The sequence below is a fragment of the Eubalaena glacialis genome, chromosome 3 (assembly GCF_028564815.1).
Source record: "Eubalaena glacialis isolate mEubGla1 chromosome 3, mEubGla1.1.hap2.+ XY, whole genome shotgun sequence".
NCBI lineage: Eukaryota > Metazoa > Chordata > Mammalia > Artiodactyla > Balaenidae > Eubalaena > Eubalaena glacialis.
The window spans coordinates 183,019,065-183,043,748 of NC_083718.1; the positions used below are offsets into that span (position 1 = coordinate 183,019,065).

The window sequence follows — 24,684 nt, forward strand, 5'->3', positions numbered from 1 at the left end:
CCCATCTGGCTAACATTTGGTAGGAGCTTTAAAGTTTACAAAGCCCTTTCCAATACTTCGGCTCATTAGAACTGTTTGACGGAGGCAGCATTATCCTAACTTTATAAAGGAGGAAACTGGGACTCAAATTAAGCCCTTAGGCTGGCAGAGCCAGTGTGCAAACACAGGTCTGCGTGGTTCAAACAGTCTGGTGTTGGAGGGAGCTAGCGGCGGGGGCGAGGTGTGCTGGCAGCAGAAAGGGGTTTGGAAAAAAAAGTGTATAAAAAGGGGTTCGGGGGCGGGGAACGCGGGGCGATGGCCGGATAAGAAGCGGTCTGGCCGCGGGTGTGGGAGGGGGAGGAGAGGACGCCCGGGCGCCACGAGAGATGACGGGGCTACAGGCTCCGCTTGGCCTGCACCGCACGCTCACCTCCCGGCTCCGCTTGCGGTTCGGCACCTGGAACTGGACCTGGCGGAGCTGCTGCTGCGCCGCCTCCGCCGCGGTCCTAGCGGCGCTCGGCTTCGCGCTCCGCCAGCCCCCGGCTGTCGGCGGGAACAGCCTTGACCACACGCATCCGCGCAGGGGGCCCGCCCCGGTCGCCGCCCACCCGCGGCTGCAATGGCACGAGGACGCCCGTTCCTTGAAGAAGCTGCCTGTGCACATAGACTTGGTGATCACCGAGGAGCAGGAGCCCAGCTTCTCCGACATCGCAAGCCTCGTGGTGTGATGTATGGCAGTGGGCACCTCTTACATTAGCGTCTACGACCACAAAGGAATTTTCAAAAGAAATAACTCCGGATTGATGGATGAAATTTTAAAACAACAGCAGGAACTTCTGGACATAGATGGTTCCAAATACTCACCAGAATTTGCAAATCGTAATGACGAAGATTGCCATTCGGCAGTGAAGGTGCTGTCCCCAGAAGATGAAAAAGCAGATATTGTGAGAGCTGCTCAAGACTTTTGCCAGTTAGTAGCCCAGCAGCAAAAGAAATCCACAGATTTGGATGTAGATATATCAGACCGTTTACTTAGTTCGAATGGTGCCCGTGGTCCTGATTTAGTACTGAAGTTTGGTCCTGAGGACAGCACACTAGGCTTTCTGGCCTGGCACATCAGCCTGACAGAGATTGTCTCTTTGCCTTCCCACCTAAACTTCAGTTATGAGGACTTTTTCTCTGCCCTTCGTCAGTATGCAGCCTGTGAACAGCACCTGGGAAAGTAGTGACCCTTGGTTGTGATAGGGACAGAATAAAGGGACAAATTTAGGTAATTAAATAGTCAATCCCACTAGGGGATTGTAAGTAAAGAAAAAAGTATGGGAGACCCCCCTAAGTTAATGATCACTCAAGAAAGCAGGTTTACTTATCCACGAAACCAAGCAGGCTTGCTTAGCAACAAAACCATGCAACAGAAGCACAAGACATGCCCCAAAACAATAAAACAATGGTGGCATGAGACCCACATCCTGCCCAGTGAGCTCAGTAAGTTAATGACCCCTAGGACATGCTCTCTGCACACATAAAAAACAATAATTTATGGAAAGGTGACATTTCAAAGTGAAAGACCCTCATTATACTAAGACCTAAAATAATTTTTCTGTAGTGCCATGACAGCCCTAGCTTGACCATGTAGGGACAAGAAAACTCCCTTGCCCAACCTGGAGAAGGAGCTAATGATGGAAGCATGACATCTACCCAAGAATGAGGCAGAAGGTGGTCTTTTCCTCCTCCCCACTTTTCCTTTGATTATAAAAGTGTAGCCCACTAAGTTCTCCCGGGCAGCACCCTCTCGCTTGCCCACTTGTAAGCCTCATAGCATCCTATTCTAATAAATCACTTCTTATCTATCACTTTGCCTCTCACTGAATTCTTTCTGTGCTGAGACATAAAGGACCAGAGCTCTTCGGAGCCCCCCAAAAGGACACCTAACAGTTTCAGCTGTGTAATTTGATTTCAGGCTTTTGGAGAAAAGGACTCAAGTGACTCATGTTGACAAAGCACCTCTGAAACCCTGTACACACCTAGTTCATAATCCTCATAATTTATCAACAGACACAAAAAAAGTGTCTCACTTGAGACTAAGAGCACGTGTGAGTGAGTATGTGTGGGTGTGTGCATGCATGCATGTATGGAAATAAACTTATAAATGGGGGAAGTATTGGAGAAGAAAATATGTGGACTTGCACTTTTGAGCAAAGAGCAGCAATGTTTTAGGAGCTGAAATTTCAGATTTAAAGGCTTCAACCCCAACTACTTCCCTGTTTTTGTGGGGAGAGAAGGAGGTGATTAAAGCTATTTTGTTGTTTGGGGGGGAAGGGGAATAATTTTTGTTCAGTCTTTCCTAGTGATCCAACTTTAATTTTTAAGAATAATATATCAGGGACTTCCTTGGTGGCGCAGTGGTTAAGAATCTGCCTGCCAGTGCTGGGGACACGGGTTCGAGCCCTGTTCCGGGAAGATCCCACATGCTGCGGAGCAACTAAGCACATGAGCCACAACTACTGACCCTGCGCTCCAGAGCCCACAAGCCCCAAGTACTGAAGCCCGTGCGCCTAGAGCCCGTGCTCCGCAACAAGAGAAGCCACCACAATGAGAAGCCCGCGCACTGCAACGAAGAGTAGCCCCCGCTTGCCACAACTAGAGAAAGCCCGCACGCAACGAAGACCCAACCAAAAATAAATAAATAAATAAATAAATTTTTAAAAAAGAATAATATATCGACTTATTAAATGGAAGCATTCTGAGTTTGAGGGATCGCCAGAGGAATGGAGTTCTGTGTTGCTCACATGTTTCTGTGTTCTGAAGATCATTTGAAAAAGAACTCTTACAACATCAAAATGCAGTATTTTAAAAAATTTAAAAATTGCATGAAGCAGTCAAAAAAAGGTGAAAAGCTTGTAATCTTAAAAGTAAAGGTGGAAAGTTTCCTGAATAAGGAAAGAAAGTTTTGATTTCCTTTTCTGTTTGGTGGGCCTTGGGCTTTGTGTAATACCCAAAGTTGGTTTACAAAATATTTCCATTAACTATGTTTATTTAAAATAAGTATTTGAGGGAGGTTACCAAGGCAGTTCTTTTCCTCAAAAGTCACCTGTTCCTCTTTGGAATAGAACATTTAGGGCCATGTGAATACCCACGATTTTTACTCAGTAAATCCTGATGGTAACTTTGCATAAAAAGATCTTTAAGTAAGATTGAGGTCTGTGTAGGTAATAAAATATTACCAAAGTCTACAAAAGTAATTTAATTTTGCATGTTCACGGATTCTGTTGTTTTTTAAATGAATAAATGATTTTTTGATAGGTATTTAATATTTCTTCCCTCATTGTGGCTTGCAGGATCTTAGTTCCCTGACCAGGGATCGAACCTAGGCCCACTGCAGTGAAAGTGCCAAGTCCTAACCACTGGATCACCAGGGAACTCCCCCCAAAAGTGTACATTTAGAATGGAGTAGTTTAGGGAATTCCCTGGCGGTTAGGAACTAAGATCCCGAAAGCTGCGCGACGCAGCCAAAAAAAAAAAAAAAAAAAATAGAATGGAGTAGTTTAAATATTAGGTCTCAGAGTGTGAAAAATAACAAAGAAGCAAGGTCTGGAATAGCTTGTCAAATTCTGAAGATATGAAGAATAAATGTTTTGACTTTGGATTACCAAGCCCCATTTATGATTTTAAAAATACACTTGGGGGCTTCCCTGGTGGTGCAGTGGTTGAGAGTCCGCCTGCCAATGCAGGGGACACAGGTTTGAGCCCTGGTCTGGGAGGATCCCACATGCCGTGGAGCAACTGGGCCGTGAGCCACAACTACTGAGCCTGCGCGTCTGGAGCCTGTGCTCTGCAACAAGAGAGGCCGCGATAGTGAGAGGCCCGCACACCGCGATGAAGGGTGGCCCCCGCTTGCCACAACTAGAGAAAGCCCTCGCACAGAAACGAGGACCCAACGCAGCCATAAATAAATAAATAAATTTTTAAAAAAAGAAAAGATGACTACTATCTTTAAAAAAAAAAAAAAAAAAAACACACTTGGGCTTCCCTGGTGGCGTAGTGGTTGAGAATCTGCCTGCCAGTGCAGGGGACGTGGGTTCGAGCCCTGGTCAGAGAAGATCCCACATGCCGCGGAGCAACTAAGGCCGCGAGCCACAACTACTGAGCCCGTGTGCCACAACTACTGAAGCCCGTGCACCTAGAGCCCGTGCTCCGCAACAAGAGAAGCCACCACAATGAGAAGCCCGCGCACCGCAACGAAGAGTAGCCCCTGCTCACCGCAACTAGAGAAAATCCGCGCGCAGCAAGACCCAACACAGCCAAAAATAAATAAACCAAATAAATAAATTTATTTTTAAAAAATACACTTGAAATAAAATGATTACACTAAAAGTCTAGTGTTCTGTCTGTTTTCAATAAAGTAGACAATTGTTCATCTAAAAACACCTGCCACTCTAAGTAGAGTTCATTTTTGTGCAAAGGCTGAATTTGGCCCTAGAGAAAGGATCAGGGGACTTCCCTGCTGGCGCAGTGGTTAAGAATCCGCCTGCCAATGCAGGGGACACGGGTTTGATTCCTGGTCCGGGAAGATCCCACATGCCGCAGAGCAACTAAGCCCGTGCGTCACAACTACTGAGCCTGCGCTCTAGAGCCCGCGAGCCACAACTACTGAGCCCGCGTGCCACAACTACTGAAGCCCGCGTACCTAGAGCCCATGCTCCGCAACAAGAGAAACCACCGCGATGAGAGGCCGCGCACCGCAACAAAGAGTAGCCCCCGCTCACAGCAACTAGAGAAAGCCCACGCACAGCAACGGAGACCCAACACAGCCAAAAATAAATAAAATTTTTTTAAAAACTAATCAAAAGATATCTTAAAACAGACGTTCTCAACTCTGGCTGCACATGAGAATCACCTGAGGAGCTTTTTAAAAATCCTCGGGCCACATCCCCTCTGGGAGTGGTCCCCGGGCACAGCCTCATCCCTAACGTTTGCAGGACCTGGAACTAGAGTACCACAGGAGATTCATATACCTGAGTATAAATACTTAAAATTCAAGCAAACAAACTGTTAAGTCAAATATTTTTCTATTCTCCCATCTTGACAAATACAACATCATAACAGCTTGGAAGTCCAGGTTCAAATGTACAGTTCTTAGACTCTTTGGAGTTCCAAACTAGAGGTGGCAGCTGGAGGAGAGTCGGCTCTTGGCCTGCAGCCTTTCGCCCTTTCTCCTCTTCCCACCTCTACTGCTCTTCCGCACCTAGAGCCTCATGCACACAGGTGTGGGCACCCCAGCCTCCGCGTCTAGGAGCTAGTCATGCTTCCTACAAAAAGAGCCCTGGACTTCCCTGGTGGGCGCAGTGGTTAAGAATCAGCCTGCCAACGCACCACAACTACTGAAGCCTGCACGCCTAGAGCCCGTGCTCCACAACAAGAGAAGCCACCGCAATGAGAAGCCCGCGCACCGCAATGAAGAATAGCCCCCGCTCGCACAACTAGAGAAGCCTGTGTGCAGCAACGAAGACCCAACGCAGCCAAAAAATAAATTTAAAATATTTTAAAAAGAAAAGAAAAGGAAGAACCCTCTGGAGAGATCATCTGTGACATTCTTTAAAAGAAAAAAAATAAAAAAGAGCCCTTGACCACTCCTCTGGCTTAGGGGCCCACACACCAGCAAGACAGTCAATATTCAGAAGAATGGACTCAGGAAGAGTCCGGGGAAGGCCTGGGAAGTTGACTCAGAGTATAGGGGCCAGAAATTCCAGAGTCCCCGGTCCCTGGAACAAGGTGGAGAGGTTGGGCCACTGGCTTTGTGTGGGCTCATCCCCTGGGCTCTGGGGACTTGCCACTAAGCAGGGTCTTCTAAAGCAGAGCCCAGGGCAGGGGTTCCTCCTACACTGGTCTTAGGGCAGAACTATCTGAGCACCTGTCCTCTTTTTGTTGTTAACTTTTGATGGATGTTCATACATACAGATAGGAAAGTACACAAGTTGTAGGTATACAGCTTGATGAATTTTCACAAATATATTGATCAAGGATGTATGCATTTATCATAAAAATTATGTTTTATTTTATATTTAAAAAAATTTTTTTAGGTAAGAAGTGGATTTATTTAGAGAGATACACATCCCATAGACAGAATTCGGTCCATCTCAAAAGGCGAGAACAGCCTTGGGAAAAACACACTCCACAGACAGAGTTTGGGCCATCTCAGAAGGGGAGAGGCCAAAAATTATTTTTTAAAAGGGAGTAACAATAAAAAGAAAAGAATATTGAACACAAAATTTATTTATTTATTTATTGGCCACGCTGCAGCTTGTGGGAATTAGTTCCCTGATCAGGGATTGGACCCAGGGCCCCAGCAGCGGAAACGCACAGTCCTAACCACTGGACTGCCAGAGAATTCCCTGAACACAAAATTTAGAATAGTGGTTTCCTCTGGTGGGGACTCAGGGGATGGGACAGAGAAAGACACATTATCAGTAATGTTCTAATTCCTAAATTGAACAGCAAGTTCACAGTTTATTATGCTTCTTGATACATGTTTTCTTTTGTACATCCTAAAATCAACTCAAAGTCCTGCAGTCTGGGGGCATTCTGCTTAAAGACAAATTAACGCTGCATATTTCAAATGCTCCTGGGAGCATTCCTGTAATTGATCATCTTGACTCATCTGGAAACAAAACAACTCTCTATGAAGAAAGGAAAAAGGAAAGCACACGAAACATTGTAAGACAATTCAATGTAAAGTTATTTTTTATCTTTTTTTTACTGATTACAATATGCATGACATAATACATAAAATTTAAGCACTATATAAACCCAAAGCAAGAGAAGTAAAATCTCCCTAAAATGCTCTTTTCTGCAGAGTCAAGACCATCAACAACATGGTGTGTATTCCTCAACCTTTTCTATAAGTAGTAACATTATTGATTTTTGCAAAAATGGGATCATTTTAGAGAAACTCTCCTGAACCTTGCTTTTTCACTTAGAGATAGTCTCTTGAACAGCCTTTTCCCTCATAATGTCCTTCAGAGAGAAGGGCAGATGGATTTCCCCACAAATTCCCACCCCACTCATCTCCCTAAATCCAGCTCAAATATCACCTCCCTGAATTCATAGGGGGCCAGGGGCCAGGGACACCATTGATCTACTAATCTGTCCTGGGAAATATCATGCCCTAGGGAATTTAGTCTCTTATCACTAAATCCAACTGTGTGTGTATGGGGGGGGTAGCCTCATTTATGTGAACATAAATGAGTTCTTATAAATGAGGATATCATATACCCATTCATTTAACCAAAATTTACGGAGTGCCTACCATGTGCCAGTCAGGGGTGAAGTGGACAGAGATCTCTGTCTTGTGGCACTCTTATTCTAAAGGGGGCATTCAGCAAATCAGGAAACAAATAAGACTTTTTTTTTTTGGCCATCCCAGGGACTTGCGGGATCTTAGTTCCCCGACCAGGGATCGAACCTGAGTCCCCTGCATTGGGAGCGCAGAGTCTTAACCGTGGACCACCAGGAAAGTCCCTCATGTTTTCTTGTTTGTTTGTTTGTTTGTTTTGCCAATAAGACTATTTCTGATGGAGGTAAGTGTGGAGATGAAAACCAGGTGTGTGATGTGACAGAGAACGGCCATTCAGGGGGAGGCACCAAAGATTCTCTGCTGTGGCTGATATTCCCAGGCAGGAGTGAAAGAAGATATCCATCAGACAACTATGAACTTGTGTCCCATTACCTGGCCATGCAGCCTGTGGCCTCTTGTGCGTGAATATTTTTATAATTCCCATCATCTTGTGACTAGCATAATTGCATTGTGATATATGTGTGTTTTAAAAGAGTTTGTTTAGGACTTCCCTGGTGGCACAGTGGTTAAGAATCCACCTGCCAATGCAGGGGACACGGTTTGATCCCTGGTCCAGGAAGATCCCACATGCCGCGGAGCAATTAAGCCCATGCGCCACAACTACTGAAGCCCGAGCACTCTAGGGCCTGCGTGCCGCAACTACTGAGCCTGTGCTCTAGAGCCTGCGAGCCACAGCTACTGAGCCTGTGTGCCACAACTACTGAAGCCCGCGCACCTAGAGCCCGTGCTCCGCAACAAGAGAAGCCACCGCAATGAGAAGCCTGTGCACCGCAACGAAGAGTAGCCCCCGCTCACCACAACTACAGAAAGTCTGCACGCAGCAATGAAGACCCAAGGCAGCCAAAAATAAAATAAAAAATTTTTTTTAAAGTTTGTTTAATGTAAACATTTAGAACGTACTATAATTTTTGTAAACCTATTTCAGCATCCCTTCATTGGGTAATGAACTGGGAGCCACCCAGAATGGAAGCATTCTAGGGCCCTCTTGGTCTCTACAGAACCCTAAATTGCAGGTACTTATCTCTTTTGAACTTGTAATTATACATTGTCAGGTCCTTGAAGGCAAGAAGTATTCCTAACATTCTATCCACGGCTGAGTTAATATTTGTCTGGGAGATCATTATCAAAGAGAGGTTGGGAATTTGCTGGTGGTCCAGTGGTTAGGACTCCACACTTCCACTGCAGGGGGCCCGGGTCAGTGATAAATGGAATATTTAAACAAAGGATTCACAGTCATCAATGATTGCAGCCCTCCAATGTGAGCCGGTGAGCCCTGAGGAAGCTCAGGGCTGAAAAGAATACATGTGGGACTTCCCTGGTGGTGCAGTGGTTGAGAATCTGCCTGCCAGTGCAGGGGACACGGTTCGATCTCTGGTCCGGGAAGATCCCACATGCTGTGAAGCAACTAAGCCTGTGCGCCACAACACCTAAGCCTGCGCTCTAGAGCCCGCGAGTCACAACTGCTGAGCCCATGCACCACAACTACTGAAGCCCTCGCACCTGAAGCCTGTACTCTGCAACAAGAGAAGCCACAGCAATGAGAAGCCACCCGTGCAACGCAACAAAGAGTAGCCCCCACTCGCCCCAACTAGAGAAACCCTGCAAACAGCAACAAGACCCAACGCAGCCAAAAATAAATAAACAAACAAACAAATAAATAAATAAAATAAAAAATAAAAACCCTTCCCCCAAAAGCCATCGGGGAGCTTGGGTCTTTAAAAAAATTAAAAATTAAATTTAAAAAAAAGAATACCTGCCATCTAGCAGCCATCAGACTGCAGCCCTGTGGAAACTCAGGATGTGAAAACATGGGATACTGGCCCCGAATAGCTGAGGTGCATATCAAAGGAATGATTTCATTGAGCCCAGACTCTTGCATGTCCCCATACATAGAAAACCGCTAAATTCCTTAACTTGAGATATCTGGTTTTCTTTAATTAACAATAATCTTTTGATATTCAGACTACCTGCTTTTTGTTATAAAACTTCTATATAACCTGGCTCTCCCCGTCGCCTCCTTGGAGCAGTTTCTCAGAGCTATCTGAAATGCTGTCTCCCGGGGTAGAGTTCTCATTTTGCCTCAAATAAAACAACTTGCAACTCTCACATTGCGCATTTTTTTTTTTTTGTCAACAGTTACGGCGACCACGAAGGGACCCAGAGTGGACTTCTCTCCTTCACCTGAACTCTACGAGGAACTGGAGCCTTGGTACCAGCAGAGGCCCCTTGCACTCGTCTGCCTCCTTGGAGAGTCCAGATGAATTTGGGTAAGTCTCTCCTGGTTCTCGGATCTCCTGTGTTGGTTGATGATCCTGAGTTTTATTTGGTGGTGTATAGAAGGTAACTGCTCCCGATCAGTTGAAAGATACTGTTTGGGGGGAGGGGGGCGGGGCTTGGTTGAAAGATACCAGGCAAATACCCACCCAGGTGAAAGATACTGGGGGGGCCTGGTTGAAAGATACCAGGGTTTGCTCCATTGTAGGAGACTGAGTGGTCTTGGCTGAGTGGTTAGGTAAGAGGTTGATCTGACGCTTTTCCTCAATTCAGCTGCCTTAATAGAATTTGTCGGGATAAAAGCGAAGATATTACATGAGAGTGTTACTCCAAAGAAAAGTGACAAGACTCCTCCCGGCCAGTTATGGCTTTCTCAGGAGACTGATAAATTTACAGGAGTGGTGGAGGCAAAGACCTCATACCGTGCAGTGGTCCCATAGGGAAACCCACTCATTAATCAAAACACTTACTCGTCCAGGAGTCACAGATAAAAATTGGCCATTCAGCGATCTGAGCACCCACGGTAGTTTTAGACCACCGAAGGGAAAAACTGAGACACATAAGGGGGCTGAAACGACTCTAGGGTTACGCCTAGAGGAGTTAAGCTCACAAGCAGCACACTGGCCACCACTAGTTTCACTAGTAAATTTGATCCCTGACAAATTCAACTTAAAAAGGGAACTAGAACCTCTCAAACACAAAAATGAGGGGTGTCAGAAAAGCAACCTCCAACTAACACCCCAGCCAGATTCATGTACAACACTGTACGGAGCTCATACGTGCAAGTACCTAGTTAATTGCGGAAATTATGCTACAGGAGATCTCAACCTAAAATAGCCAAATCGGGGTTCTTCTGATAGTCCCAAATTGCTATAGTTGCGCACACAGTTAAAAAAAAGCCGGCCGTAAGAGCAAACAGACTGAATGAATGCTTACGTTGATTGGTACCTAGAAGCTTCTAAAAGAGAAAATGATAGAGTAACGTTTTGAAACTATATCGGAACTAAAAAAGGCTAGCACCCTGTCTCTGACTCTGTCTCTCCCTCTGCTCCTCCCACATGTCCTCTTCTATCAGAATTGCCTGGCCCAGACGCTATCTCTTTTTCTCTTCCAACTCTTCTGCCTCCTGCTGTTCCCTCTTCCCCAGCAAAGGAGGATAAAAAATCAGAAGTGATTATAGCTTCGTTTAAGGAGAAGCCTATTACAGGGAGAAGTGAACCATCCTCTGTGCTTACGTACACACCCTGGACCCAAGCAGAGCTTAGAGCCTTGGCTAAGGAATTTCCTGATCCGATTCAGAATCCATTGGGATTTGCTAAGGAATTTGAGTTAACCATCTGGACCTGCAAGCCTGGGTTTTCAGATCTATATCAATTAGTATTTACTTAACTGGAAAATAAAGGAACTCTCAGCCTAAAAATGAGGAGGCTCTTTTATTGCATACACAGTTAAATTAAGGTTAAAAAGCTGGCTTGATAGAAATATTTTTTCAGAATTCTGACTTTAAACAAAGGTCTTCTGGGGGAAACTTGCATTTCTCTTTCTGTGTCTTTGAGATGTAAGTGTCCTACCTGATCTTCCTAAGATGTTCCATGTATGTCTATGTGTGTATGTACATGTTTTGAAAACTTGACCTCTGCCATACTATTTTTGAGAGTAAACTCTCCAGATTTTACTTAGGTTACATCCTCCCCTGCTCTCTTATGGGGAAGCCTCTTGCATCTTAATGGTTTGAATCACTATAAATATATATACTTTATTAATGGCCAAATGATGGATCCTTTTAAAGTTGGAGAAACTAACAAATTGGTGAATCTAGCACTCTCATTATAAACAGTCGTTTTATTGGTACCTATAAAAACAAAACAAAAAAATCAAATTAAAGGTGGAAGAAAGAAATATATCAAATTATTAACCTAAGAACTTCTTTAATTTAAAACAAGTAAGAAAAACTGGTTTGGGAAGCTTCATTTGTGGTCTTTACTTTCCCTCAGTGGGTCTCACAGATGCTAATAAAAGCATTAGAATAATTAATGTTAACATGAAAAATCCTGTAAGGAAAGTCTAGATACTATTTCCAATAAGGTAGAAATTTTAAAGGAATTATGTCAAATGAATAAAGAAGTCTTTACTTTTTTTTTTTTTTTTTAAGTATTTGTTTATTTATGGCTGTGTTGGGTCTTCGTTTCTGTGCGAGGGCTTTCTCTAGTTGCGGCAAGCAGGGACCACTCTTCATCGCGGTGCGCGGGCCTCTCACTATCGCGGCCTCTCTTGTTGCGGAGCACAGGCTCCAGACGCGCAGGCTCAGTAATTGTGGCTCACGGGCCCAGCTGCTCCGCGGCACGTGGGATCTTCCCAGACCAGGGCTCGAACCCGTGTCCCTTGCATTGGCAGGCAGACTCTCAACCACTGCGCCACCAGGGAAGCCCTAAAGAAGTCTTTAGATGGTTATTTAAAATTGGATAAATAAAATGGACATTTATGTGATTAAAACACAAAGTTTTGGGCTTCCCTGGTGGCGCAGTGGTTGGGAATCTGCCTGCCAATGCAGGGGACACGGGTTCGAGCCCTGGTCTGGGAGGATCCCACATGCCGTGGAGCAACTGGGCCGTGAGCCACAACTACTGAACCTGCGCGTCTGGAGCCTGTGCTCCGCAACAAGAGAGGCCGCGATGGTGAGAGGCCCGCACACCGCGATGGAAAGTGGCCCCCGCTTGCCGCAACTGGAGAGGGCCCTCACACAGAAGCGAAGACTCAACACAGCCATAAATAAAAATAAATAAATAACCCCCCCCCAAAAAAGTAAAAACACAAAGTTTTGATATTACTACACTACCTAAGGTTAAATGGGCCAAAAGGGACCCGCTACTGGTCCCCAGCATTAAAAGCCAAACAAGTCTGTTCTATTTACCCCAATTTTAAAAGATATTTAAGGGGCTAGAAAAATTTGTTATAAAACTTCTATATAACCTGGCTCCCGCCTCACCTCCTCCGAGCAGTTTCTCAGAGCTATCTGAAATGACGTCTCCCAGGCTACCGTCCTCATTTTGCCCCAAATAAAACTTAACTCGCAACTCTCACATCGTACGTTTTTTTTTTAGGTCAACATCAGGGAACTAGATCCCGCATGCCACAACTAAGACCCAGCACAGCCAGATAAATAAATAAATATTAAAAAAAAAAAAAAGAGAGAGGTTCACTACCATGTCTTTGTGGGATAATGAGGCAAGTAAATCTTCCAACAGAGCCAGACATTGGACTTGAGTTTTATTTCCCCAGATTGCTCCGAGAACACAGCCCAGCTCTCTCCCATCCAAGGGTTTTGTTTATGCTGTCCTGAGTGTGTGGTCATTATGGGTTGGTAGCCCATGAAGGCTGAGCCAGAGAGAGAAAACCTAGCTTCCAGAGACAAGCCTGGATGTTGGGAGGTAATGGAGCGATTTGAGGGACAAGCCCCTGGCATCAGCAGGGCTTTTGACCTTTGCCCCTAAGGAGACAGCAGTAGAGAGCTGGGCATTTGGTCTCTAAAGCAGATCACCTATTCCCCACTTGTGGTCACAGTTGCTAGATACTATTTCTACTGCTCACATGACACGTGGGAGAAGAAAGAACAACATAGGCTTGGCAGGTGCAGTGGCCCCTGCACTGTGGCCTGGCAGGGAGCCTCTGGCTGGCTGCTCTCTGGGTTATAAGCCAACCAGCCTATACATCACCTTCTTGTTAATTTTTGTTTCAACTGTGCAAGTCCATGTTGGTCTCAGTCCATAGGGGTTGCTGTGACAAAATACCATAGACTGGGTGGCTTGTAAACAACAGAAATTTATTTTGTCACAGTTTTGGAGACTGAGAAGTTCAAGGTCAAGGCACTGACAACTTTGGTATCTTGTGAGTTCCTGCTTCCTCTTTCACAGATGGCCATCTTTTTGCTGTATCCTGACATGGTGGAAGGGGTGAGGGATATCTCTGGGGTCTCTTTTATAAGGACACTAATCTCATTCATGAGGGCTCCTAAAGGCCCCACCTCCTAATATCATCACCTTGGGGATTAGGATTTCAACACATGAATTTTGAGGGAACACAAACATTCAGTCCATTACAAAATTCATTGTAAAAAATTAAAACAATATATATCTTAAAGTGGGCAAATGATAATTTCCTTTTTCTTTGCCAGTATAAATAGTGCTGGAATAAACATCCTCATACATCCATGCTTGCATACATAGAAAGAAGTCTGGATGATTATTCTTTTAAAAACATTTATTTTTATTATTACTAAAGAAATTCATGTTCGTAGTAAAAAAAAGTCAGAATGAAACAATGGAAAATGAGGACCGCGCACACCTAATCCCCAGTCCCAATCCCCAAGATAATTAATATATGGTCTTAGAGATTTTTCTCTGCCTGCATTCAAACATTTTTTAAAAAAAAACAAAAAGAATCATCTTGTGCATAACATTCTGCAATGGCTTCTTTACTTGCTACTGCAAAATGCTTAGGTTCATTCATTCCACATTTATTGAACCCCTGCTCAGAAGTTAGGGACCCAACAGTGTTCTTGTTTTCAAAGAATTTACATTCTAGTGGATGAGACAGACATAGACAAGAAACCAACAAGAAGTAGTAATGAAAGCCAAGAAGGAGATGACAAGTGATACAAGCTAACAGGCAGTTTCTATAGTTTTAAGTCATCTTTTAGCAATTCCACTGTGTGCAATGGAATTTCTCGTTCTTCTCTGTTATAAATGCTGCTGCAGGGAACATCTTTGTCACATAAATTTTCATGTTTGTGGGAGCAGCTCCTAGGGCTTAGGTGTCTTTAACCCCTTTTCTATCTAGGGCTAGCAAGTATTTCCAAATCCAAGGCTGAATGGCGGCTCCAGAGATGCAGGAGAGAGAGGGAAGTGGGAACCGAGCAGTGTCGGGGAGCGGGCACTACGTTTGGAGTCAGACCGAAGAACAAGCTGTAACTCTGCTTTGCCCGCCCTCTCTGAACACGCCCCCACCCCCCATTTGCAAAATGGGGACAACCTTCTAATCTCACAGTGTTATTGCAAGGACGAAATGACATTGTTTACCTTCACGCTCTTCCTGGGACAGACATAAGCATTTCGTTCTTTCATTCACCTACTCATCCAACAACTCCAAGAGATCCATTAAAATACATCCAATAGGGGACTTCCCTGGCGGTCTAGTGGTTAAGGCTCCGCGCTTCCACTGCAGGGGACGCGGGTTCGATTGGAGCTAAGATGCCGCGGGGCGCGGTCAAAAAGTAAAAATGAAAAAAAAAAAAATGAAGTGGAGGAGATCGATTAAAAAAAATACATCCAATATGGATAGATTTCCTAATGGATAATGAGAAAATTGCAAAGGGAGAGAGCCTTGCTACTTATTTCGGCCGCGCTGACCGCCGGGGAAGTCCCTAGACCCTTGCTATTTAAACTGTGGTCTGGGTACCAGCTGCATTGACGTCACCTGGGAGCTCATTAGACTTGCAGGATCTCTGACCTATCAATTCAGTATTTGCATATTAAGATCCCCAGGATTTCTTTTGCACATTTTAGTTTGCGAAGCATTGGTTTAGAGTGGAAGATAAATAGCAGGTAGAGTTAAATATGTCTTCATCTCAATGAGGAATTGTAGAGGGAGTGACCTAAAACATTCTTCTGGGTTGTATTTGGCCTTGTTGCCTGGACCACTAGTATCATGTTATTTATTCTTTCAGGAAGAGAACTCAAAAGACCAGATCATTTCCTTCATCTGTTTCTCTAACCAGGTGTGGAAACCCAGCCCGCCTCAAGACCTTGAGCTGTCAGGGTTGGGTGGGGCCTGAAAAGTCTTCATTCCAGCTCAAGCCTCTGTTGCTGCCCCGCCCACCCCGCCCCACCCCGCCCCACCCCGCCCCACCCCGCCCCACCCCGCCCCACCCCGCCCCACCCCCATTTCACAGGCCAGGCCCCGAGAAGGGCGGTGATTTGCTCAAAGTCACACACCAACCAGGTGGTGGCCTCAGTCTTGGCTCCCAACCCGTCCTCACCTCTCCCCTATCACAAATTTTGGTGCACTGTTTTTTTCTATGGATTCAGATAATCTTTTTTGAAAAACGATTTTTTTTTTTTGTCTGCACCGTGTGGCATTCAGGATCTTAGTTCCCTGACCAGGAATCAAACCAGTGCCCCCTGCAGTGGAAGCGCGGAGTATTAACCACTGGACTGCCAGAGAAGTCCCCAGAAAAATGATTTATTTTTAAATTGGTTTTTTGTAAAAGAATTATATGCTCATTTTAAAGAATTCAAACAATGTAAGAATTGTCCCAACAATTCCATTCTTAGGTATATACCCAAGAGAAATGAAAACATATATCCACATAAAAACCTGTACATGAATGTTTATAGCAGCATTATTCATAACAGCCAAAAAAATGGAAACAACCCAAGTGCCCATGAGCTGATGAATGGATAAACAAAATGTGGTATATTCACACAATGGAATATTATTTGACAATAAAAAGGAATGAAGTATTGACACAAGCTACAACATGGATGAACCTTGAAAACATGCTAAGTGAAAGAAGCCAGATGCAAAACACCATGTAGTGTATGATTCCCCTGACAGAAATGTCCAAAATATGGGACTTCCCTGGTGTTCCAGTAGTTAAGAATCCACCTTCCAATGCAGGGGACGTGGGTTCGATCCCTGGTTGGGGAACTAAGATCTGCATGTGCCTCAACTAAGACCCAATGAAGCCAAATAAATAAATAGATATTAAAAAAAAAAAAGAAAGAAAGAAATGTCCAAAATAGGCAAACCCATGGGAAGTAGATTAGTGACTGCCAGGGGCTGAGGGGATGGGAAAAGGGGGTATGGGGTTTCTTTCGGGGGTGATCAAATGTTCTGAAATTAGATAGTGGCAATGGCTGTACAATTCTGTGAATATACCAAAAACTACTGTTAAAAAAAACCCAACTTCAAAAGGCTGAATTTTGTGGTATGTAAATTATAGCTCAATAAAGCTGTTATTAAAAAACCACAGTAGAAAGAGGAAAGTCACCCCACCCCAGACTCCCCCAAGTAGCCACTTATTCACTCCATAAATATTCACGGAGTGCCTGTTCCCTGCAGCCTGTGGGATGAGGACACAAAGGGAAGCAAACAACTCACATCCTGCGAGCAAAGGCTGCCCCGATGTTCAGAGCCCCAGAACCAGGGCCTGCACCGCCTCCATGATTTCCACTGACTGCCCTCTGCCCCTCACCTCCTCCCTTCCCTCTGGTACCCCAACCCCAGCGGTCACGGAGCCCACCCCCTGCTCACTGTTCCTCAGCCCCTCCTTCCTCCCTGCCCTTCCTACCCAGTCACTTGACGGTTCCACCAGCTTCCCCGCTCCTGACCCCAACGCTAGTCAAACCCAGCTCTCCGCCCACTCTGCGCCTCCCCTGGGCAGCTGGATGCGCCTGGAGCAAAACACGCCACCTTGCCAGACGCCTCACTTTATTTTTTATTTTTTTGGCGGTGCCCGGCGGCTTGCGGGATCTTAGTTCCCCCACCAGGGGTTGAACCCGGGCCCTCGGCAGTGAAAGTGCGGAGTCCTAACCACTGGACCACCAGGGAATTCCCCCAGCCGCCCACACTTAAAAAAAATCCGTGACCTGAGTCCCGAGTGGGCCCTCGGGGCTGCCCGGATGTCACAATCCTTCACTCCCCATGACCGTGGCCCACCTTCTCTTCTCCCTGTAAAATGGGGACACTAGTATTTCTGCCTCTTGGGGCTGTTGGCTGCGTTAGCACCTGACACATAGTAGGCCCTCAATCGGTGACAGCCACGGGGGATCATTATCTCTGGTCCTCTGTCCAGGGGCTTCCGGGTGACCTGGTCTCCGAAGAGCCCTACCCTGCAGTCGGTATTTTGTTCCGCTGGCTGGGCAGCCACGGGTTCTTCGCCAGAGCGGCTCCTCCTCCGGAGAAAAAGGAGGGGGCGTGGCCCAGGGCAGAGGAAGCGTGGCTGAGCTCAGGGTGGGAGCGGGGAGGATGTACCTTCCTGCAGCCAATGTCCACGTGACGGGCTGAGTCTGAGTCAGACCAGGGGCCAAAAGGGAAACTTACCAGGGCCTCAGAAAGGGAGTGTGCAGGAGTTGGGGATGCAGATGGCCCGGCACCCCAGTCTGGACCTGCCCGGAAGGGGGCCGCCCCCAGGAATCCAGGCTGTGCCTCCTTCCAGGGAACTGAGACCAAAGCCCAAAGGAAGGAGGAAGTGCGAGCCTTGCTCCCCAGTGACTCACTACATCCTTTGGGGCAAGTCAACTCTCACCTGGGCAGGAAGCCTGCCCTCCTTCCCCCAGGGAATCCTCTGCCGTGGGTCAGCCTATTCAAAACAGCGACCCAATTCGCCCACCCACACCCTTCGTTCTTCTACCTGGAGATGTTTGCAGATACCTGCCTGGGTCCACAAGTAAGTCTTGGAAGATAATAGAGACAGTGGGAGGGGCGGGAAAAACCCTGTTGTGGAAATCAGGACACCTGGGCGTGGTGCTACCGTGCGGTGTGAGCCTGGCAGGTCTCACACCCTCTCTGGGCTCCAGTCTCCACTTCTGTGAGAATGGGCAGCTGGATTCCACGTCCTCTGGTTCCCTGGCTCTGGATTTCTACCAGGGCTTGGGGTTCCTCCATCCGGCCATTGCCCTCAGGGATAAAGTCCCATCCTCTCCACACAGCCCAAGGGGCCCTTGCTGACTTGGTCCTGACCTTGGCTGGACCTCATTCCCGCCCCTTGCCACGCCCCCAGCAACATGCAGCTGCCCAGGTCAGAGAGCAAGCACCTGGGATGCTCTGGAATAGCAGCTCGCTGGCTGACCCCCACTCATCCTACAGTGGACATCACGCTCTCTCCAGCTTTCCTCTCCTGACCTGCCAGTTATGTGTGTCCCCCAGCAGAGGCTGTTCTGTTTTCTCTCTCCCTCATTAAACTGAGTTCTGTGCCAAGGATAATGACGGCATACAGAAGGGGTCAAGGAATATTTGAATGAATGAACGAAAAAATGAATGAAGTGGAAGCTCCAGGCAAGCTGCTGTGGCCATCCCAGAGCTGTGCCCTGCCCAGGAGGTGGGGGTGGGGTGCTGATGGAGGGGTGTAGATTTTCAAGGGAGGTTCCAGCTGGGCTCAGCCAGGCCACAGCCCCAAGCTGACTGGCCCATGACTCACAGGCCCCAAACAGAGCTTTCATAACCCTCCCTGGCCTTTCTGGATCTGCCTTCTGATCAGGCCTTCAGGCTAATACCTCTCAGGTTTCTCTCTTGCTCCAGCCAGTCTCTCCCTGTGAACTTGAACTTTGCAAGAGCCCCGCTGGCTTTAAAGGACCAGCTCAAGATTCTTGGGCTGTATTGTATTTTCTTTCCCAAAGAATTCTTGCTCTGTTTACAGAAAGGAAAAAAATTGCCACCCACGCTCGTTAAAGCTCACCCTGATTTTCTGAAACCTCCTCTCCACCCACCTCTCATTTGGCGTCTGTCTCCTCGTTGCTGGCGTGGTCCCCCACCACACCCCAGGACTCCCAGGCCATACGGAGACCCCCTGGGTTGGGGAATGACAGCCCCAAAGCTTTGTTTACACTGCCTGCCTGGCCACAGCCATATGGAGCCACCAGGGACTTGCTCTGATTCTGGGAACTATTGAGAACAGAAATCCACATAAATTGGGTTGGGTCCCCCACCTCTCCTTCCCTGCCCTCTCTTGCATCAGTAGATTCCCTCCCCCTTTTGCAGACGTTTCCCCTCCTCGCAGCCAAACAGATTCATTTGCAGAATGGCCTCCTCTTGTCCTCGTGTCTTCCTGTCAGCGATGGGCAGTGCCTCCTGGAGCTCACAGCCTTCTCCTTTGTCTAGTTACTTTTAAAATAATAAACTTTTAATTTTAGAATAATTTTTAGGTTTCCAGAAATGTTACAAGGATCACAAAGAGAGTTATCTTACACATTTCACCAGTTTCCTTTTTGATAACATCTTACATAACTACGGCACATTTGTCCAAACGAGGAAAACAACAGTGGTACAAAACTATTCACTAAACTCCACACTTGATCCAATTCACTAGTTTTTCCACCAATGTCCTTTTTCCGTTCCAGGATCCAATCCAGAGAACCACATTGCGTTTAGTCATACGCTATTTGTGATGAGGAAATTATAAGTATCTCTGTTTTACAGACGAAGGAAGAAGAGATCGGAGGAGTAAGTGACTTGCTAGGCAGCAAAAGCAGTGGAGGAAAGGGATTTAGAGCTGGAAGCCACTCGTGGTGCGACCTGAGCCTTAGTTTCCTTGTCTGAAGGGTGGGATCACAGGTAATTACTTCATGGCAGGAGCAAGGACTAAAAGAGACCATGTCTATGTGAACCCATGCAACTCAGATTGGGACTTGAACCCACCCCATGTGCTGGTGTAACAGGGAAGAACCAAATCTGACTTCATGTTGGATCTGTTTCTTTCACTTTAACCTTTGCTTCGCATTGCTTTTGTTCACTAGGAGGATACTGTCTATACACAATGGCCTGCCTCAGGGAACCCTGCCCCTCTGCCTGAATGTTAAACCAAAGTGCCTTTGTTCAGGGAAACATCCTGACCCTGTCCACCTGTGGATGGCTGCAAGAAAGAAGAAATTGGGACTTGCCTGGTGGTCCAGTGGTAAAGAATCCGCCTTCCGATGCAGGGGACGTGGGTTCGATCCCTGGTTGGGGAACTAAGATCCCACATGCCGCAGGGCAAATAAGCCCGCATGCCACAACTACTGAGCCCGCGTGCCTCAACTAGAGAGAAAAAAAACCCACACGCCACAACTAGAGAGAAGCCCGCGCTACAATGAAAGATCCCAAGTGCCTCAACTAAGACCTGACGCAGCCAAATATAAAAATAAAATAAATAAAAATAAAATAAATATTTTTAAAAAAGAAAGAAATGAACACATCCCCTCCCTGAGGCTGGCCATTCCAGGGGACATTTGCAAATCTTATGGCCTTTTTACTTGACTTCCTCATCTCCTCCCCTTCTCTGTTCTGTAAAAGAAACTGGCATCCAAACCCCGTGAAGATGGTTCTTCGGAGACATTAGTTTGCCATCTTCTCGTTCTGCCGGCTTTCCGAATAAAGTCGTTATTCCTTGCCTCAACGCCTCATCTCCGATTTATTGGGGGTGAGCAGAGCAAGCTTGGACTCGGTAATACTGGGACTCGAACCCAACCAAAACCCAGGTTGGGACTTGAACCCACGTTCTTTTAACTGAGATCACACACCTGGTCTCAGGACTTAATGAAGCTCAGGTTCTTGATGTCTCATCGCAGAAAGAATTCAGTGAGAGCCAAAGTGATGGGTAAGAAGTGGATTTATTTAGAGAGAAGCACACTCCACAGAGCGTGGGCCATCTCAGAAGGTGAGAAAGGCACCAGGGTGCAGGGTTGTCAGGTTTTATAGGGGTGGGTATCATCCCCCAATGAGTGGGAGGAGTATTCCAGCTATTTTGGGGAAGGGGTGGGGATTTCCAGAAATTGGGCCACCGCCCACTTTTTGACCTTTATAGTGGGCCTTGGAACTGTCCTTGGAACTGGCGCCTGTGGGTGTGTTATTCAGCTTGCTGATGTGTTACAGTGAGCGTATACTGAGGCTCAAGGTCTAGTGGAAGTCGACTCATCCACTCATCCGACATCTTGGACCTATTTGGTTCTAGTCAGTTTATGTCGTGTCCTCGGGCTATGTTATTCCTTTAAAGGTTGTGCCCTGCCCCCTTCCCTCCTGCTTCATACGGGCATTTCCTGCCCACGAGATGGTAGCTGCTGTTATTACTGTCAGCGTCATCATTACTGAGAAGCCCAGATCTCTTCAACTCCAAGTCCTTGTCAAGGGTTATGTCTAGAGGAGGCCCTGCCCCTCACCCTCTGGGCCCCTTTACCAGGGAAGAGGACAGGCCCTACCGACCTTGCTTTGAGCAGGCCCTAAAGATTGAGTTAGAAATCCCAGGGTATGGTCCCACTGCGGCCGCTGGCTGTGCATGGCATCTCCCTGGACCTCAGCTTCCTCAGCTGTAAGGAGGGGATGTGAGGAGATGTGGGGAGGACTCTGTGGGGCAGGGGCCGGCCCCCCAGCATCAGTTAGTGTGGGCCATCCCTGGCCCCCCCCGAGTGGCAGGTGGTCACAGCCTGGGCCTCCCAGTCAGGCAGGCCTGGTGCCCATCCCAGGTCCACCTCTGTCTGCTTTGTACCCTTGCTGAAACCCTGTCAGGGATAATCAGTCATCCCCAGCTCTCCAGCCTCGCCCCAAACAAGAACTCAGAAAGGCAGCTCCCTCTGCCCTTCCTTACCCTCAGGGCTAAAGAGGTTGTGTCTTCGGATCAAGTAGCTGGTTAGAGGCTTAACCAGAGGGAGAGCCAGGTCTCGCTAAGACCGTGTCCCCGTGTCCCATCCACCTGAGCACGGCCCCCCACCCTGGCGCCACTCATTCAGCGGCTGCTCTGGGGAGCAGCTGCCACCTGCCTGCTGCTTCTTAACTACTTAATGAGGATATGCCCGCAAGCCACCCACCACCTCCCCCGGCCGAAAGGAGCATCCAAAACACCTGATGAAGGAGGTGTTAAAAGATCGTTTTCAAGAAAAAGTAAAATCATGACTCCCATATGGATAAAAAGAAAATGAATACGTGTTGAACATTTTGTTTAACTCAGAAGGGAACCAGGTGGATGTTACAACCGGCAGCAGAAGGACATTCACGTGTATAAGTCAGGAATATTGAAATGAATGGGCAGATGTAGGTGAACTGATTTTTCCACAAGGGGATGGGGGGAACCTCTAAGGACGGGATTTATCAGTTACTACAATTTACAGAGTTGTAAAATAGCTGAAAGACAATGAAAGGCTAGAATCCAATAACCAGGAAGATGGTGCTGCATGCAGACAGTCTGTAGTTTTCCACTGAAGTGAACATTTTTTTTCTGCAGAAGGAAGGTCATGGTAGGGCACAGTCCAAGGTCTCTAAGCTGATGATCATTCACGAGATTAGTGTGATTCACACACTATAAATGCAAGATCCTTGCTGAATGCATCCGGGAAAGTACATCTCACTTGCAAGAGGCCTGCAGCCTAAAATCAGCAGCTCTTAAGATGAAGGGCTCAAAACATTTAAGCATTTTTTCAGATGGATTTTGGCATCTGTGTTACACGATGAGTTCTGGAACATTCTAGAATGTGGGTGTTTCTGATCTGCGTCTGTAGCACTGACCTGTAGTTTTTACTGGACCTGGTTTGATCCTGATTCTGATGTGCAGCCCTAGGCAGTTACACCATCTCTCTGATTCTCTGATGTGCAGCTTGTCTTTGAATCGGGATATTAACAGTAGCTACTTTGTAGACTACTATTTTTTAGGAGGAGCTATTCACCTTATGAGAACTGTATTGTAAACTGATAAAACCATTTCTTTGCAAATGTCCTGTGGCCACTAGGATTCTTCCTTATCAGCCCAGTCTTCTCTCCCCAACCTTGATCCCCTTCTGCTCTCCTCTAATCCCTCATTTCCACCATTTGTGTCCCTAGCAGAGTAGAGAGCAGCATTTGGTTGCCCTGGAGGGGTTGGCACATGCCGGGTGTGGCCTCGGGTTAAGGGTGACTCTCGGGACAGGGTGACAAACTGGAAGGCTCAGGGTTTCCTAGCAACCTCACGGTGTCCCTTGTCCCAATTCTATGCTTACCGAGCCCAGGTTCCCAGATATAGACTTGCAGGGGTGGCAGCATGGGAACTCCCAGGGGACCCTCCTAACAGGTAGGGGTTTGGGCAGATGAGAAATTCAGTCTCTTGACATGGGTCTCCCTCCAAGACCCATGTTCCGCTTGCAGCAATTCCACAGCCACATCGCTCACTTTCTAGTTTTCCAAGTCGTTTTCTTCTCTCAGCCTCACTGCAACCATGTGCAGTGGGCAGGCAGGAATTATTCCCATTTTGCATCTGGAGAAGCTGAGGACCCCGTGAGGGGCATGAGAACGTTGGCTCCCCAGGGCTCAATGTCCGGTTCGCTAGCCCATGCTGCCCTCTAGTGGCCGTGCACAGCACCTGCCTTCAGTAAGCCCAGGTCAGCCTGCATCTCACTCACTGGGTTTGCACACAGTAATGGACAGCCTTCCTAGGACCCCAGTGTGGGGCGTGGCACGTCCCCCCCTCGGGACTCTTACATCACTTTATCAGCTCCTCACCCTGTCTCCAAGCATCCAATTATGTATACTATTTAACTGTGGTAAAATGTACATAATATAAAATTACCACCATAACCATTTTTAAAAAAATATTAACTTATTTATTTGGTTGCACTGGGTCTTAGTCGCGGCAGGCAGGCTCCTTAGTTGCAGCACGTGGGCTTCCTTAGTTGCGGCAGGCAGGCTCCTTAGAGAACCACTTTTTTTTTTTTTTAACAGATGTAACTTTATTTATTTATTTATTTATTTATTTATTTATTTATGGCTGTGTTGGGTCTTCGTTTCTGTGCGAGGGCTTTCTCTAGTTGCGGCAAGCGGGGGGCCACTCTTCATCGCGGTGCGCGGGCCTCTCATTATCGCGGCCTCTCTTGTGGAGCACAGGCTCCAGACGCGCAGGCTCAGTAGTTGTGGCTCACGGGTCCATTTGCTCCGCGGCATGTGGGATCTTCCCAGACCAGGGCTCGAACCCGTGTCCCCTGCATTGGCAGGCAGATTCTCAACCACTGCGCCACCAGGGAAGCCCTAGATAACCACTTTTAAGCGTTCAGTGGCATTAAGTACATTCACACTGTTGTACAACCACCTCCCCCCATTCATCTCCAGACCACTTTTCATTGTGCAAACTCACATTTTGTACTCACTAAACAACTCCCTAACCCCCCTCCCCGTAGCCCCTAACCCACCACCCTTCTATGAATTTAACTACTCTAAGACCTCACATATGTGGAATCATACAGCACCTTGTCTTTTCCTGACTGGCTTATTTTACGTTGCATAAATCTCCCTAGAAGTGTCCCCTTATGGAGTGATTTATGAATGTGCGGCCCAGAAGACAAAGGCACCCCCCAGAATTTCATCCAGAC

General features: G+C 46.9%; 1 pseudogene; it reads left to right on the forward strand.

Moving 5' to 3' along the window:
* The first annotated feature begins 365 nt into the window (after positions 1-365).
* On the forward strand, positions 366-1,205 carry LOC133089067 (dehydrodolichyl diphosphate synthase complex subunit NUS1-like; annotated as a pseudogene).
* Positions 1,206-24,684: the final 23,479 nt, after the last annotated feature.